This window comes from Terrapene carolina, unplaced genomic scaffold (assembly GCF_002925995.2).
Source record: "Terrapene carolina triunguis isolate 2854851 unplaced genomic scaffold, T_m_triunguis-2.0 Scaffold56, whole genome shotgun sequence".
Classification (NCBI taxonomy): domain Eukaryota; kingdom Metazoa; phylum Chordata; order Testudines; family Emydidae; genus Terrapene; species Terrapene triunguis.
The window spans coordinates 789,132-806,672 of NW_020664407.1; the positions used below are offsets into that span (position 1 = coordinate 789,132).

Genomic DNA, 17,541 nt, shown 5'->3' on the forward strand with positions numbered 1-17,541 from the left:
GTGTGTGTGTGTGTGTGTGTGTGTGTGTGTGAATAAGAATGGTTTTTAATAACAGTTACTACACTGAAGTTTATTCTGCAGCAGGTTAGGCGGAGGCCAGATGAACATTAGAAAAAACATTCTTAAATAAATAGTTGCTAAACCTGCAGACTGAAACTTTAAATTACTAGATTCCCTACTCATTTTGATCTATCAGTGAGGTTGTTCTCTTTCTACCTCCCTCCCTCCCTCCCCATTTTTCGGGAACATAAAGACATAGCATATGGTCAGGAACTTATAAGAATTAAGTCCTTTTCCTCTCTCCTGTCTTTCACTCTCCGGCTCTTCTCTGATTACTTCCAGCTCAGTTGTCAGTGAAAACAGAACAATAAAGTAAGGTGGCACCAAAGGAACAAAATCTGTGCTGTGCAGTTTACTATGTAGACATACAATATGGGCACAGTGCAAAAGATCTTGGATAAGTTCAAATAAATTCTGCCTGTCACAGCATTTATCTTTGAATGTTTATTCTGCTGTCCAACTTATCGTATGTTTTTTATTTACTTTTCTGCCTCAGAAACGCAAATGTCCCTCAGATTTTAATTTTGAATTTGAAATGGATTTTGCTTTGTTGCTTCTTCTGTAGAAAAATGATGTAATTTTTCTTTTTGTTGAAATAGAATTATACTGTAAGGTCCCACATTCAGTTGCATGCATTCTCTCTCTCTCTCTCTCTCTCTCACACACACACACACACACACACACACACACTTACTTTTGTTTATTATTGCTGCTTTTCATAAATCACTTAGGTTGTATTCTTTACAGATTATGAAGTCGGCAAAACCTCTCAGTTGAATTACACATTTTATCAAGTGGGATAACATGTTCATAAGCACTGGAGCTATAGCAAGCTTCTGAGGTATCTTACTGCCATACATGTCATTAAATAACATAAGTTGCTTAAAGTCCATCCTTTTGTGGAAGCTAAATGACTATATCAGGTCTTTATTTTATCTCTCGAAGTCTTTCCTCTGGTTTTATTGATCACTGGCAAAACAATCATAAATATTAGAGTAGGAAAAGACCTAGAATATTAAGTCATCTTGTTCGCATTCTTGACAATATATGATGGTTCCCTTTGTTACATTTTCTAGTGTTTTGTCTTGTCGAATTTTACATTTCCCAAATTATGTGCCTTCCACCTCTTCCAATAGATCTCAATGTCAGGGAGCTTTTCCGGATATTCAGCCTAGATTTCCGCTTTCTTAATTTCCTTCCGTTCCTTCTAGTTACTGTGTATGTCCTCTCGTAATACAGTAATTAATTTGTCTCACTCTGCATTTATACCCTTCAGATGTTTGAAGATTGTTGTGTGCCCACTTAGTCATCATTGAACCAAGCTACACGTACTACATACCAAGCTATTTTAATCTTTCCTCATGCAGTAAATCAGTCTCTCCTGCTTACCGATCTTTTTTGTTGCCCTCCTTTGAACTCTCTTCAGTTGTCCGAAGCTTTTTGACACTGAGGTGTCCAGAGCTGAATGCAGTATTTCAGGAGTGGGCTGACCAGAGAGGAACTATTATTTTTTTGCTCTGTGACTTGTTGCTCTGCATAAATAGCCCAAAGTTCATTGGCCTTTTTTGTTGCCACATCTCATTGTAAACTCATAACTAATTTGATGCCAAGTACTTTCAGCTTTACTCCTTTGCAGATTCCTTCCTCACTCAATATCTTTATTTCAGATTATTTCCCCCAGATCTGTTAGATTGAATTTTCCTAAGCCAACTCTCATTTTATGTGTTGCCCGTATTTCTAACCACTCTAGGCCCCTTCATATTACCTCTAATCTTTGCAGAACTTTCCAGTTTATTATAATCAGTGTTGTTTGCTACCATTTCTGACTAATTAGTGAAGTTGTTAAGTAAGACTGATCTAATACTGACCCATGCAACACCTCATAAATGTCTTTCCCCAAGTCAGTCCTGATTATGTGGGTCCTACATAAATGCTGACTTTTAAAAACAACCCTCGTGCTGAAAAATGTTTAGCACATTCAGCTCATTCGTGCCTGAGTTCAGGACAGACATATGAAACAACAAATGGAAAACTTTGGCATGAATGGAATCCTGTCATTGCAATGGAAGAAATGTCCCTCCCCTGCGTGAGGATGGAATGATCCTTATGGAGAAAGTCCCATTTAAAGATACAAAACTGGGAAGAATTCTGTACAACTTGTATGCCCTTTTGAATAATTGACCAGTCCTCAAGGTGATTCAAATCAGATCGAGTGTCCAGCTGTTCCCCTGTCACCAGTCTCTACAGAGAGATGTATTCTTTAGAGTTCTTTAGAGGCTGTATTACCATACAGAATTTATTTTGCTAATAAGGGACATAAAAGGACCTGTGTCCAAAAATATGCTTGCTTCTGTACCTCTAGTATAGTAGGAACATATGCTTCTGGAGTTTGGACACATCAGAAGGCAGAAATGAGATGTCAGGCAAGGACATTGCTAGTTTGGTCCTGTAGCATCATGGGAAGCTGCCACCTGTCCCCACAGCAGGTGGTGAGTGAAAATGAATGTGTTGATTTCTGCTTGGGCTGCTAGCTACATGGTGGTTTCCATAGTGGTTATAGTATGGGCTACCATAATTGGTGTTCTGCTCATGAACAGTAGTGGAGGGCAAGTGTCTCCCATGTGGAGACTAATTGCCAATTTAAATATACTGGTGAGCATATTTGGTATGCCTCCAGTTGTGTGGTATGCTGCCTCTAAGGTGTTCAGCCCATTTCTCTTGGCAGAATAGCCATTTCTGCAATCATTTCCCTGTCAATTCATAAAAAGAACAGGAGTACTTGTGGCACCTTAGAGACTAACAAATGTATTTGAGCATAAGCTTTCATGGGTTACAGCCCACTTCATCAGATGCATAGAATGGAACATATAGTAAGAAGATATATATACATACAGAGAACATGAAAAAGTGGAAGTAGCCATACCAACTGTAAGAGGCTAATTAATTAAGATGAGCTATTATCAGCAGGAGAAAAAAAATGTTTGTAGTGATAATCAAGATGGCCCATTTTAGACAGTTGACAGGAAGGTGTGAGGATACTTAACATGGGGAAATAGGTTCAATATGTGTAATGACCCAGCCACTCCCAGTCCATCAACTAGATACCATTAACTTAGGTTTGAATAGCAACTAGGAGTGGCTGGGTCATTACACATATTGAATCTATTTCCCCATGTTAAGTATCCTCACACCTTCTTGTCAACTGTCTAAAACGGGCTGTCTTGATTATCACTAGAAAAGTGTTTTTTCTTCTGCTGATAATTGCTCATCTTAATAAATTAGCCTCTTACAGTTGGTATGGCTACTTCCACTTTTTCATGTTCTCTGTATGTATATATATCTTCTTACTATATGTTCCATTCTGTGCATCTGATGAAGTGGTCTGTAGCCCATGAAAGCTTATGCTTAAATACATTTGTTAGTCTCTAAGGTGCCACAAGTACTCCTGTTCTTTTTGCGGATACAGACTAACACGGCTGCTACTCTGAAACCTGTCAATTCATAGTTTCCAAAGCCAGAAGGGACCACTGTGATCACCTAGTCTGACCTCCTGTATAGCACAGGCCATAGAACTCCCCCAAAATAATTCCTAGAGCAGATCTTTTAGAAAAACATCCAATCTTGATTTAAATATTGCCAGTGATGGAGAATCCACCACAACCCTTTGCAAACTGTTTCAATGGTTAGTTACCCTCACTGTTAAAAATGTACACCTTATTTCCAGTCTGAATTTGTGTCTAGCTTCAACTTCCAGCCATTGGATCATGTTCTATTTTTCTCAGCTAGACTGACGAGCTCATGGTAAAATATTTGCTCCCCATGTAGGCACTTGTAAACTGTGAACAAGTCACCCCTTTACCTACTCTTTTTTTAAGATAAATAGATTAATCTCTGTGAGACTGTCACTCTAAGGCATGTTTTCTACTCCTTTAATATTCTTGTGGCTCTTTTCTGAACCCTCTCCCATTTATCAACATCCTTCTTGAATTGTGCACACAATAACTGGACACAGTATTCCAGCAGTGGTTGCACCAGTGCCAAATACAGAGGTAAAATAAATCTCTCTACTACTCAAGATTCCTCTGTTTATGCATCCAAGGATCCAAGTAGCCCTTTTGGCCACAGCATCGCACTGGGAGCTCATGTTCTGCTGATCTCCTCCTCCACCCCCAAACCTTTTTCAGAGTACCTGCTTCTCAGGACAGAGTCCCCAGCCTGTAAGTATGGTCTACATTGCTAGATGTATACATTTACATTTGGCCATATTAAAATGCATGTTGTTTGCTTGCACCCATCTTACCAAGAGATTTGGACCCCCCTGGATCCCTCTTCATTATTTACCACTCCCCCAGTTTTTGTATCATCTGCAACCTTTATTTTATGTCTTCTTCCAGGCCATTAATAAAAATGTTAAATAGCATAGGGCCAAGAACAGACCCCTGTGTGACTCCACTAGAAAAATACCCACTCGATGATGATTCCCCATTTACTGTTACATTTTGAGACCTATCCGTTAACCAGTTTTTAATCTATTTAACATGTGCCATGTTAATATTCTAGTTTTGTAATCAAAATGTCATGTAATACCAAGTCAAATGCCTTACAGAAGTCTAAGTATATTACATCGACACTATTACCTTTATCAGCCAAACTTGTAATCTCATCCCAAAAAGATATCAAGTTAGTTTGACAGGATCCATTGTCCATAAACCCATGTTGATTGGCATTAATTATAGTACTCTCCTTTAATTCTTTATTAACTGAGTCCCGAATTAGCCATTCCATTATCTTTTCCCAGGATTGATGTCAGACTGACAAGCCTATAGTTACCCTACTTATATCATTTACCTATATAAAATGTTGGCACAACATTAGCTTTAGAAATTCCAAGGATGTTTTAATACTGGCAGCATGAGACCTCAGCATATGTCACATAGCTTGAAGTCCCCCATGAGTGCACTTTTCCTCCCCCTACACATTATAGATAGGTGCCTAAGGAGCTGGTCACCCTATTCCCTACTGTGATTTGGTGGTCTTTGGCAAATGCCAACTAATACCCAATCTTGTACTTTATCTGTTAGGACATTGATCCATAAGCATTCAAGATCCTTCCTTCAGAGTTGTCAGTGACTCGGAAACAGATAATCCCATTTCTTACATAGAGTGCCATTCTCCCCTTCCCCTTTTACCCATTCAATCCGACATAAATAGGTTATAACTATTGATTTTAATATTCCAGTCATGTGAATCATCCTGCCAGGTTTCAGTAATTCCCACTAGATTAAATTTATGCTCATAAATGAGCAATTCCGGTTCCTTTCATATGTTACTCAGGCTTCTAGCATTGGTGTATAGGCAATTGAAGAATTTCTTCTCTTCATATCCTTTAGTGCCTTGATTAATTTTGTTGCCAGCATGTTGTTGTGCTAAGTGTTTTCTCATGTCTTCCCTCTTTCTACCCTTCCCTTTTGTTATTTAACATCCTCCTGCCTACTATAGTCAGCCTGTCCCCAAGGAGATGGTTCCCCTCCTAATACAATGTAGGCCATTCAAATTATACAGCCTGCTCTCCTCATAGAAGGTTGACCAATATTCCACAAAGCCAAAAAGCTCAACTCTACACTACTCACCATCAGTTCACTTCCAGAATCTTCTGCCTTGTGTCTTCTTTTGCCCGTGAGGCAGGAAGAATCTCTGAGAAGATTTCTTGGACATTCTTCATCATACTTCCAAGATCACTGAAACAATCTATTTTCTGAGAGATCTTGGCATGCAGTGCCATTAGTGCTGATATGAACCATCACTAAAGGACCCTTGTTCTTCCACTTCAAAAGCCTATCCAGTCTTAGAGTGGCTTGGCTCTGGGAAGACAGTACACCATCCTGTTTCCAGTCTGTCCCTTGCAGAATGTTCTTCTGATTCTTCTGAGTATTGAATCCCCAACAAGGACTGTCTGTCTTCGTTGGAGGGTTGGAGATCTCTTCATTGGCAAGCTTCATTTTTCTTACAGGTTGGACTGAGTTGCCATTGACATGTGTCCCATTTATTTCTCCATTCCCTCAGACCAGCTGGATCTTGAGAGCTGGATCCTGGACTTGGTATGGATTGGAAATTTCAAGCTGTGTGGAATTTCTCCTGATCCTTTTCTCTCTGGTGGGCACAGCCTGCCCATCCTCATCTTTTTCCACCCAAGCAAAATGTCAGCTTCACCTCTTCCCTTTCGGAATTATGAACTGCCAAGCCTACTCTGACTTCCTTTCTCTCTCTCTCTCTCTGACTCTTTGATGGCTACCTCCTTTCTTCCTTGTAGCTGGGATACAGATGTTTCCCAAACCTGGCTGTCCAGAAACTCCTCAGCTTCTCTGATTCTCCCTAGCATCTCTATTTACTCCTCCAATCCAAGAATCTTTTCTTCCAGCACAGCCACCACCTTGCCCTTCATGCACAGCAAGTTCCTTCTAGCTCCAGGCAGGAAAGAAGATATGGCACATCTGTTTCAGGTCGCCACCACTGTTCCAGCTCTGGCCATCTTGAAATTGCACATAAAGCTGAACCTGGAAGGAAAGCCTCTCACACTCCTTGACCAGTCTCCCTCTCCAAGCTCTCGTGTTAACTCCCTTCATTTGCAGCTCTTGAGTTCACCTAGCAAGTTATTCTTCTTCGAGTGATTGCTCATGTGTATTCCACAATAGGTGTGTGTGCTCGCCGCGTGCACCAGTGCCGGAAGTTTTTCCCCTAGCAGTACCCATAGGGGAGCGCCCTTAGCGCCCTCCTGGAGTGGCGCCTCTATGACGTGGTATAAGGGGCACTCCGCACTCCCCCCACCCTCAGTTCCTTCTTGCCACCAGAGAAGATGCTTCGGAACTGCTCTGCTCCAGTTTGTCTGCAGCTTTCCTCTAGAACTCTTCTTCGTTCATCGTAGTAGTACCTGTAGTTGAAGTAGGTAGTTTAGTTTAGTTTAGTGTGCCCGGGTCAGGACATGCCCCGGGCTTTAAGCTGTGCGACACTTGCAGGCGGCCGATGCCAGTGAGTGATCTGCCAAGCCTACTCTGACTTCCTCTCTCTCTTTACGCTGATCTCTCTTTACGCTGTCTGGGGGAAACCCATCTCAGTGATCACTGCAAGATTTGCAGGTCTTTCAAGCCTGAGACCAAAAAAGAAAGGGACATTCGGCTCCGGGCTATCCTGATGGAGTTGGCGTTGACGCTGACTCCAGTGCGCTGCTCCAAGTCGGCACTGGGTACTGCAGTGTCGATGAGCGGCGACTCCTCGGTGCCATCTACCAGTCGGCACCACTCCCCATCCACGGGGCATGCCAATAAGGCTAAGAAGAGGCCTTCTTTGCCACGGCACCGGAGCAAGACCGGGGGAGAGGCTAGACCCATGTTGTGCAGTCCTCGGTCCCCATCGCCCTCCAGACCTCTGACTCAGGTTGAGCAGAGTAGCCCAGCCCATTCGGAACAGTCTGCCCCCAGATGTCCGGATGCCGTCCACGCCGGACGCCCTGCAACCAGCCCAGGACGTTATGTCAAGCCACCAATGGGATCTCCGCAGTCGCCCCCTGCTCGGTACCGTTCGCGATCGAGAGAATGTTCCCGACGCCGTTTGCCACTCAGCGACTGCCCTGTGCGTAGTCCACTCCGGTCACCGTCGACCCCCACCAGGTTGTCTGGCTGGGTTCCAACTGACGGGCTCCTGGCACCGCTCTGCCTCAAGGAGCGGGCTCCGTCGAGACAGAGACAGATGGCACTGAAGGTCCTCCTCTCCGAGGGGCTACTGTAGCCAGTTGCGACACGGATGTCGATGCCATTCCTGTTCGTCGTCTCGCTCCAGGACCCCGCCACAACACCGCTCCCACAATCCCGGGCGTCGATCGCCAGCAGCTCGCCGTCGCAGATCCGCCCGCTGGAGCCAATCGCGGAGCAGCTGCTACCGGTGGTACCGTTCCTCCATGTCGGGATCACGGTCTCCTGGTCGGCACCGTTCCCGCCACCGCTCCTCCTGGTCCAGGGACAGTGACAGGTCATATGCCAGTCCGGGCTCCCTTCGTAGCTGTTGATCAATGGGACAGGCCAGTCAGGCTGAACAGCCTGCTCTGCCGGTGCCACTGCAGTGGCATCAGGCTCCATGGCCAGCACCGTGGTACCAATGGGCCCGTGGCCACCGATGCAGCCCCCAGTGGGGGCTCGCTCAGTGGCCGGAGCCTCGGAATGGCCATTGGCCACTCTTTCCCAGCCTCCTGGGAAGGAGTTGATGGGACGTGCATCTTCAGTTCCATGCCCGGAAGTCGACCAAGTTGTGGGACCCCCGGTACCGGTGGGTTCGCAGAGTACCGCTCCTGCCTCCTCACCCTCCCTTGATTAGGCGATTAAAGCCCCTCCTCCCTCTGTCCCGCAGGAGGACTCTAAAGCCCACCAGGAACTATTGAAAAGGGTGGCATTAAGCCTCAACCTTCAGGCCGAGGAAGTGGAGGAACCCTCGGACTCCCTCTTCAACGTCCTGTCGGCCTTGGTACTGGACAGGGTGGCTCTCCCACTCCACGAAGGGGTGGCAAAAATTTCAAACGCCTTGTGGCAAACCCCAGCTTCCTTGCCCCCCATCTCGAAGAGGGCTGAACCGGAAGTACTTTGTGCCTGCCAAGGGGCATGAATACTGTACACCCACCCTGCCCCTAACTCTCTGGTGATCGAGTCGGTCAACCGCAGGGAGTGGCAGAGCCAACCAGCCCCTACTCCAAAAAATAAAGACTCAAGGAGGCTGGCCTTATTTGGGAGAAAGGTTTATTCGTCTTTGAGTTTCCAGTTAAGGGTGGCGAACTCTCAGGCTCTCCTGGGTCGGTATGAGTTCAATTTGTGGGGCTCTCTACCCAAATTCGAGGACTCCCTCCAGGAGCGTGACAGGAAGGAGTTCAAAGCTCTGGTGGAGGAGGGTACAGCGGCTGCCAGGGCAACCCTGCAGGCAACATCGGATGCGGCAGATACGGCTGCACGGTCCATGACCTACACAGTGTCCATGAAAAGGGCGTCGTGGCTCCTGCTGTCTGGGCTGTCCAGTGAAGCACAGAACTCCTTGCAGGATCTCCCGTTTGAGGGCAATACTCTGTTTGCGAAACAGACAGATGTGAAGCTGCATGGCCTGAAAGATTCCCACACTGTGCTTAAGACACTTGGCCTCTATGTTCCGGCTCCGGCTAGACCTAAGTTTAAGCCGCAGCAGGCTCCCACCCAGGCCACCCACTCTAAATACGAGCCCCCTTATAAAAAGTCACGGGACTATAAGAAACGCCTGCGGAGGCAGTCCCGGTGTGCCCCCTAGCCTGGGTCCTCCAAGGGTAAACAGGCAGGGAAATGTCAGTTTTGACAGGACGCCTGGGGGCAACCTACCAGTTCACATCAGGGATCCACCCGCAATAAAGCTTCCCTTCTCCAACCAGTTGTGTGCTTTTCTCCCGGTGTGGTTGCAGCTGACCTCAGACCGATGGGTCCCCAACACCATCTCTTGGGGCTACACCCTCTACCCCGCCCAACCACCCTCCGCCCCCGTCACTCCTGGGGGACCCCTCTCACGAGGCCCTGCTTGAGCAGGAGGTGGGGCGGCTCCTTGGCTTAGGAGTGGTGGAAGTGGTGCCAGCGGAGTTCAAACTCAAAGGGTACTACGCCCGCTATTTCCTTATCCCGAAGGCCAAAGGGGGGCTCAGGCCCATCCTGGATCTGCGAGGCCTGAACCAGTAAATCTCAAGCTTCGCATGGTCTCTCTGGCCTCCATCATCCCCTCCCTGGATCCCAGGGACTGGTACGCCGCCCTCGATCTGCAGGACGCGTACTTCCACATTCATATATTCGAGGGGCACAGGCGCTTCCTCCATTTCATGGTTGGGCAGGAGCACTACCAATTTACGGTCCTCCCATTTGGCCTGTCCACTGCTCCCAGGGTATTCACAAAGTGCATGTCTGTGGGGCGGCCTACCTCAGAAGTCCTGGGGTCCAGATCTTCCCGTATCTGGATGACTGGCTGGTCAAGGGCAGCTCCCGGTTGCAGGTGCAGGATCATGTGGCACTCCTCCTGTCCACGTGCACCATCCTGGGCCTGTTGGTGAACAACACCAAGTCCACGTTAGTCCCGGTACAGCGCATAGAGTTTATTGGGGCAGTCCTGGACGCGATGTCGGCCAGGGCCTCCCTCCCACCAGACAGATTCAAGACCCTGAAAGGACTCATCGACACAGTCACAAAGTTTCCCGTGACGACAGCCAGAGCGTGTCTCCAGCTCCTGGGTCACATGTTAGCATGCACATATGTGGTTTGCCACGCCAGACTCAGGATGAGGCCCCTCCAGCTCTGGTTGGCCTCGGTGTTCTCCCAGGCTAGAGACAGGATGGACAAGGTCCTCACTGTGCCCAAGCCGGTGATCACCTCCCTACAATGATGGTCCTCCCCTGGGAACATGGTCTGCGGGGTCCCGTTCAGGGACAGGCCCCCGTCGGTGGAGCTGGTGTCTGACGCTTCGGACCTGGTGTGGGGAACCCATGTGGGCGACGTTCAGACCCAAGGTCTGTGGTCTGCCCAGGACCTTACCCTGCATATAAATGTCAAGGAACTCAGGGCGGTCCGGCTGGCGTGTGTGGCCTTCTGCTCGCACCTGGAGGTCAAAGTGGTCATGGTTCTCATAGACAACACGGCCTCGATGTTTTACATCAGCAGGCAAGGCGGGGCCCATTCCTCTGTCCCCGGTTCTGCTCTGGGGGAGGCTGGGAGTGGGCACTATCTCTGATGCCTTCCTCCTATCCTGGCCAGCTTCTCTATGCCTTCCCCCGGTTCCCGCTGATCAGCAAGGTCCTGGAAAAGATAAAGACGGACAGGGCCCGGGTCCTCCTGATTGCCCCCCCGGTGTGGCCCAGGCAACATTGGTACGGGACCCTCACGAGCCTGGCGGTCACCCCGCCATGGCCGTTGCCATCCCGCCCAGACCTGCTGTCCCAGGACCAGGGCCACCTCCTCCACCCCAGCCTAGTGGCACTCTACCTCACAGCGTGTCTGCTCAATGGTTAGGCCGGGAGGAAAGGACGTGCTTGGAAGAGGTTCAGCACGTCCTCTTGGAAAGCAGGCGCCGAGCCTACTTGGCAAAGTGGCCTCATTTTTTCCCGATGGGGGGCTGAGCGGGGCGTTTCCTTCGTGGTTGCCCCGATCTAGCTCATTTTAGACTATCTCCTTCACCTTAGAGCCCAAGGCCTGGCACCCTTGTCCATATCAGCCTTCCACCCGCCGGTGCAGGGGCACACGGTATTCTCCCATGCTATGACTGGCCGATTCCTTAAGGGATTGGATCGTCTTTTCCTGTGTTAGGCCCCCAGTCCTGCAGTGGGACCTGAACTTGGTGCTGGCTCGGTTGACGGGTCCCCCCATTGAGCCGTAAGCTACATGCTCCTGGTCGCACCTCTCATGGAAGGTGGCCTTCCTGGTGGTGATTACGTCTGCTAGACTGGTCTTGGAACTCAGGCCCTGACCTCTGAGCCCCCGTACACGGTGTTTCATAAGGATAAGGTCCATCTCCACCCACATCCTTCGTTCCTCCCAAAGGTGGTCTCCGCCTACCACATGTCAGGACATTTTCCTGCCGGTCCTCTGCCCCAAGCCCCATGCGTCCAGTGAGGAGTGTTGCCTCCACACGCTGGATGTGAGACGAGCTCTGGCTTTTTACCTGGAGTGGACTAAGCCGTTCAGGAAGTCCTCGCAGCTGTTCATTGCCTCAGCCGAATGCATGAGGGGTCGGCCGATCTCCACTCAGTGGCTCTCCAACTGGATCACCTTGTGCATCCATACCTGTTATGACCTGGCGGGAGTCCCTCCGCCGTCAATTGTGAGGACAAACTCAACTAGGGCGCAAGCCTTGTCGGCTGCCTTTTTAGCCCATGTCCCCATTCAGGACATTTTTAGGGCTGCCACATGGTCTTCAGTTCACACATTCACCTCACATTATGCGATCGTCTCCCAGACCAGGGAAGACGCAGGGTTCAGCAGGGCTATGCTCCGTCCTGAGAGTTTGTGAACTCTAACCCACCTCCAACAGATATAGCTTGGAATCAACTATTGTGGAATACATATGAGCAATGACTCGAAGAAGAAAAGAGTTACCTTTTTCATAACTGGTGTTCTTTGAGATGTGTTGCTCATGTCTGTTCCACATCTCGCCCTCCTTCCCCTCTGTCGGAGTTGTCTGGCAAGAAGGAACTAAGGGTGGGGGGAGCGCGCAGTGCCCCTTATACCGCACCATAGAGGCGCCACTGCAGGGGTCACTAGGGTGCTCCCCTACAGGTACTGCTAGGGGAAAATTTTCCGGCACCGGTGCATGTGGCGAGCATGCACACCTATTGTGGAATAGACATGAACAACACATCTCAAAGAACACCAGTTACGGAAAAGGTAACTGTCTTTTTTTTTTTATGTCAAGTCCCCCTGCTTAGCGAAGCTCATCTCTTCCTCTCCTCATCAGAGAGTGATTAGCCACTCAGAGATTTCAAACAGCAGGGATGATCAAAGCACCACGGGTCAGAGCCACACACCCCTTACGGAAGCTCCAACAAACTGACCTGTGTCAGCTGTTTACCCATGGCCCAGCTATGCAGCCCGTACACAGAGAACAAATGGTCAAACAATGCACAGACAGACCAAATGCATCACTTGCCATGGCACATGACCTCCAATCACAGAGTTCACAGCTGTGCCTCTCCTGTTAGCTGCCTCCCGCATTACCATCTAGAAGAATTGGAATGATCTGAACGTGATTATGCTGAAAAATAGATAGATTATTCTGAAGGTAGGCCACCTTCATTGATGAAGCAGCAAGGGCTTTTAATCAATTATTGTTAACTGGTTTGATAAGAGTTGTGGACTCCGTAATTAGGCTCACTGATAGTATGGAAAGAGAATCAGCAAGGATGTTCTAAATAATAGCAAGCTGGGTACAGATATTACACATTCACATGTGCTAGCAAATCAATGTGTGATGTATGTCAAAAGCCCATTTTGTGTGGTAGGTCAAAGTCTAACCCTGGTATAAATAGTCTGTAAAGTCAGGCTCTTCTGTTAGTAAAAAATCTGCATAGCTCCACTGAAGTTAATGGTGTTACACCAATTTACTGTACACCAGCTAAATTTCTGTCCCTCAGTAAGAATGTGGCTATAATTGGAAAACACAATGTGGTATTTAGTAAGTCTTTAATTTTCTTTTTCTTGGTGGCAGGCTGTCCAAAATGGTAGTTGCTGTCCCTTCTAAATTATCTCAACATCTTTATTAAATTCTCTTCCATAGAATATATGTTAGCTTGCAGATATTTTTCAAACTCATCATATTCGCTTACCAAATTCTTGAACCTTTGTACCAATAAAACAGTATAGGAAAGCCAAGTGGGAACAAATATTTCTTTCACTGTTTGTTCTCAGTGCACTGTCCTTGAGGCTCCTGATACCACATGCATTGTTCTTTTCTTGCTTCTCTTCTAACATTGTTGTAACTAGACCTTGTTGGAAAGTTCGTTGAGATCTATAGATGAAACAGTTACACAAGAGCTAAGAATTATTGTTCATAGAAATGTAGGGCTGGAAGGGACCTCAAAAGTCAATTCCTCTCTGCTGAGGCAGGATTAAGTATACTTTAGATCATCCCTTACAGGTGTTTTCTAACCTGTTCTTAAAAACCTCCAATGACAGGGATTCCACCACTTCCCCTAGATTACTTGTTCCAGTGCTTAATTATCCATATACACTTCTACCTCGATATAACGCGACCTGATATAACACGAATTCGGATATAACGTGGTACAGCAGTGCTCCGGGGGGGCGGGGCTGCGCACTCCAGTGGATCAAGGCATGTTCAATATAACACGGTTTCACCTATAACGCGGTAAGATTTTTTGGCTCCTGAGGACAGCGTTATATCGAGGTAGAGGTGTAGTTAGAAAGTTTTTCCTAATATTTAACCTAAATATTCCTTGCTGCAAACTAAGGCAATTACTTCTTGTCCTACCCTCGGTGGACATAGAGAACAATTGTTCACTGTTCTGTTCATAACTTACTTATTAAGTCTGTTTTCCGGTCCCCCCTCAGTCTTTTGTTCTCTAGTCTAAACATGCTCAGTTCTTTCAATCTTTCCTCATAGGTCATGTTTTCTAAACCTCTTATCATTTTGGTTGCTGTCCTCTGGACTCTCTCCGATTTGTGTACCTCTTACCAGTCTAACAAAAATCTCATTTGGTGGTAATTTCTGAGAAAACATAGGATAAATTAGATTTTTGGTCCACCCAATTTCTGCCAGTTGTCGCAAGCAGAATTAATAGAACATAAGAAAGGCCATACTGGGTCAGACCAAAGGTCCATCTAGTCCAGTATCCAGTCTTCCGACAATAGCCAATGCCAGGTGCCCCAAAGGGAAAGAACAGAACAGGTAATCATTAAGTGATCGATCCCCTTTCGCCCATTCCCAGCTTCTGGCAAACAGAACCTAGAGACACCATCCTGCCCATCCTGGCTAATAGCCATCAGTGGACCTATTTTCCATGAATTTATATAGTTTCTTTATGAACCCTGCTATAGTCCTGGCCCCCACAACATCCTCCGGCAAGGAGCCCCACTGGCCAACTGCGTGCCGTGTGAAAAAATACCACCTCCTGCTGCCCACTAATTTCATTTGGTAACCCCTAGTTCCCGTGGCATGAGAAGGAGCAAACAACATCCCCACATCCACCTTCTCCACATCAGCTATGACTCTAATGACCCCAATCATACCCCCCCAGTCGTCTCCCTTCCAAGCCGAAAAGTCCCAGTCCCACTAATCTCTCCTTATATGGAAGCTGTTCCATACCCCCAATCACCTTTGTTGCCCCTCTCCGAAACCCCTCCAATTCCAACATATCTTTCTGGAGATGGGGCTACAAAGGAAAATAGGAAGTAATGAAGTGCTGGCTTAATTTAGGAGAGATGTAAATTTTACATACACAGGGTTAAGCAACTCCTGTTCTCAGTAGTTTCCTTCTGTGAATATTTCCTTTTCTTCCAGAATCCTTTCCTAAACATAATCCTACTAGGAACAAAACAGTACATAGATGTGTAATCTCTGGAGAATGTCTGGTACTCTGTTTTTGCTGATTCTTTTTAGTACCACAACAATGGGTTGCCTTAATGATTTTTATTTTCAGTGCCTTTGGCTAAACATTTTCCTTACAGGACTCAATTAGGCTACCACTGACAGATTCTTCCTTTAGCTCAGTATTTAGCAATGCCACCTCTGTTGAATACTAATGTGATCTGTGCAATTCCTTACCAGCATGCATTACTCAAAAATCAGAATACTCCTCCATTTACTTTTTACTCGCAGGAGGCCTAATCCTTTAGATACTGCTGGACAAGGGGCCCAATCCAATACCCAGTGAGAGGATTTCCACTGACATCAGTGGGTAGTGGATTATTACCATGAACAGTCCCTTTTGAAATAATGAAATCAGTGGGTCTACATGTAGTTAGTGTCTGAAGGACCAATTGCTTGGTTAACCTTCTGTGTTCTGTAAAGTCCTATTGGACTTTTGCAAATTGTGTGTCTGATTTTTGGAGCCCTCAGCCTTTCTAAAATTTCTGGAAATAATCCTTTGTGTCTGAAATTTCTCATGTGCAATCTCTGATCATAATAGTTTAAAAAGAAATTAAGCCTAATGGATAAGCAATAAGTTAAATGAAGTTAGGTGTTTACATCTTGGTATAGGACTGGAGAAATGGAATGGAAACAAAAGTTGTTAAAATAAATAAATGAAGATTGATACAGTATTGATACAGTTTCTCTTATACAGTACTTTTCTTTTTACTATCCTTTCTCTATTTTCTGTACTTTTTATGTTATTTCTTTAATTTTGAATATAAATAAAAAATAGAAAATGAATGTATGTTACAAAACACTCGGTTAGTGTTCTAACTAATCCTAAATTACAGGTAATTTGTATATATTTTCCACAGCAATCCTAACTCTTTGAGCCTCCCTGTGGATCAGAACACTGGGTAACATGATGAACTCTGTGACAAATAATGCAGTATAATCTAATGCAAAGGAACTGCATTCTATACAGTGTCTGATACCCCAAAGGGAGTGTTCCTTGAACACCAAAAAAACCTTATTTACATACATCAACGGTTCAAAATTTAAAAAACAACCCCCCGGCCCCAAAACCCCTCATGTAATAGAATCATTTTTTCACCTTCCTGCTTTTCATTCAGTCCTTAATCATCTGTCTTTCAGATAATGTGCTGAAATTGCATTTACTTGATTAAGCATCATAGAAATGATGTCCCATCCAGCCCTACATTTCTGTGATTCTATGATTCTTAATAACAGAAATCAAATATCTGAACATTATCTGAAAGACAGATTATTAAAAACATATTCTACTGGAGCTTTCTTTTTATTAAGTACAAAATTAGTTGAATATTCAACGTAATTCTTACTGCCATTGCAAATTGTGCAATCTGAATGAAAAATAAATTCACATATGTGCATATGTATACAAAAACTGCGATGACTTATATCAGCCTTAGGGTTAAGATTCTAATTGCACAAAGGTCAGGAAATTCAAAGTTATGATTCCCACAGTGACTATATGTTGGTCCCTTTTGTATATATGTAGTGTTCTCTATTACAGTATATGGGGATAACTTTATTGTCTTCATGCATATATAAACTGATTTCATATAGACTTAACTATACTGACTTCATGCATATATAAATATATTATCACCATATAGTGTGTGTATATGTATCTATAAATAAAAAAACATAGTACAAATATGGTAATTCTGATTATCACTTTGAATTTTCTGATTTTATATGAATAAAAAGTTAATCTTCATCCATATAAGTTTTTGAGGTTTATTTTTAAAAGCGAAAAAGAAAATATGCAAGTGCTAATGTGTTTGAATGGCTGTCTGTCAACAGCATCCGTTGTGGTGTTTCCTAAATGTTGAACGTATTTACTGCTTTGGCTGTGTCTGTGTACACGTGAATGTGTTACAGTGTAATGTGTGTGTATGAATATTTACGTGCAAAAATGTCATTAGCCTGCAGCTAAGGCTGAAATAATCTATCACCTAAGACTGTCAGAGAATGTTACAGTTTAAAAAAAAACAAAAACAAACGTTATAAATTGTGGAAATTCCAAGTTAAGTTTTCTCTTTAAAATTAAAAAACCATCTGTCGCATGGAAATATATAGTTAATGTCTCCCCAACAAACTTCACTCAGTTCAGCAGAATCATAGAATATCAGGGTTGGAAGGGACCTCAGGAGGTCATCTAGTCCAACCCCCTGCTCAAAGCAGGACCAATTCCCAACTAAATCATCCCAGCCAGGGCTTTGTCAAGCCTGACCTTAAAAATCTCTAAGGAAGGAGATTCCACCACCTCCCTAGGTAACCCACTTGAATTGCTTTCCCTTTCTCATTAGTGAA

General features: G+C 45.4%; 1 protein-coding gene across 1 annotated transcript in view; it reads left to right on the plus strand.

Moving 5' to 3' along the window:
• Nucleotides 1-17,541, plus strand: part of LOC113407917 (phenylalanine--tRNA ligase, mitochondrial-like) — a 301,040-nt gene that overhangs the window by 29,714 nt on the left and 253,785 nt on the right. The window lies entirely within an intron of this gene.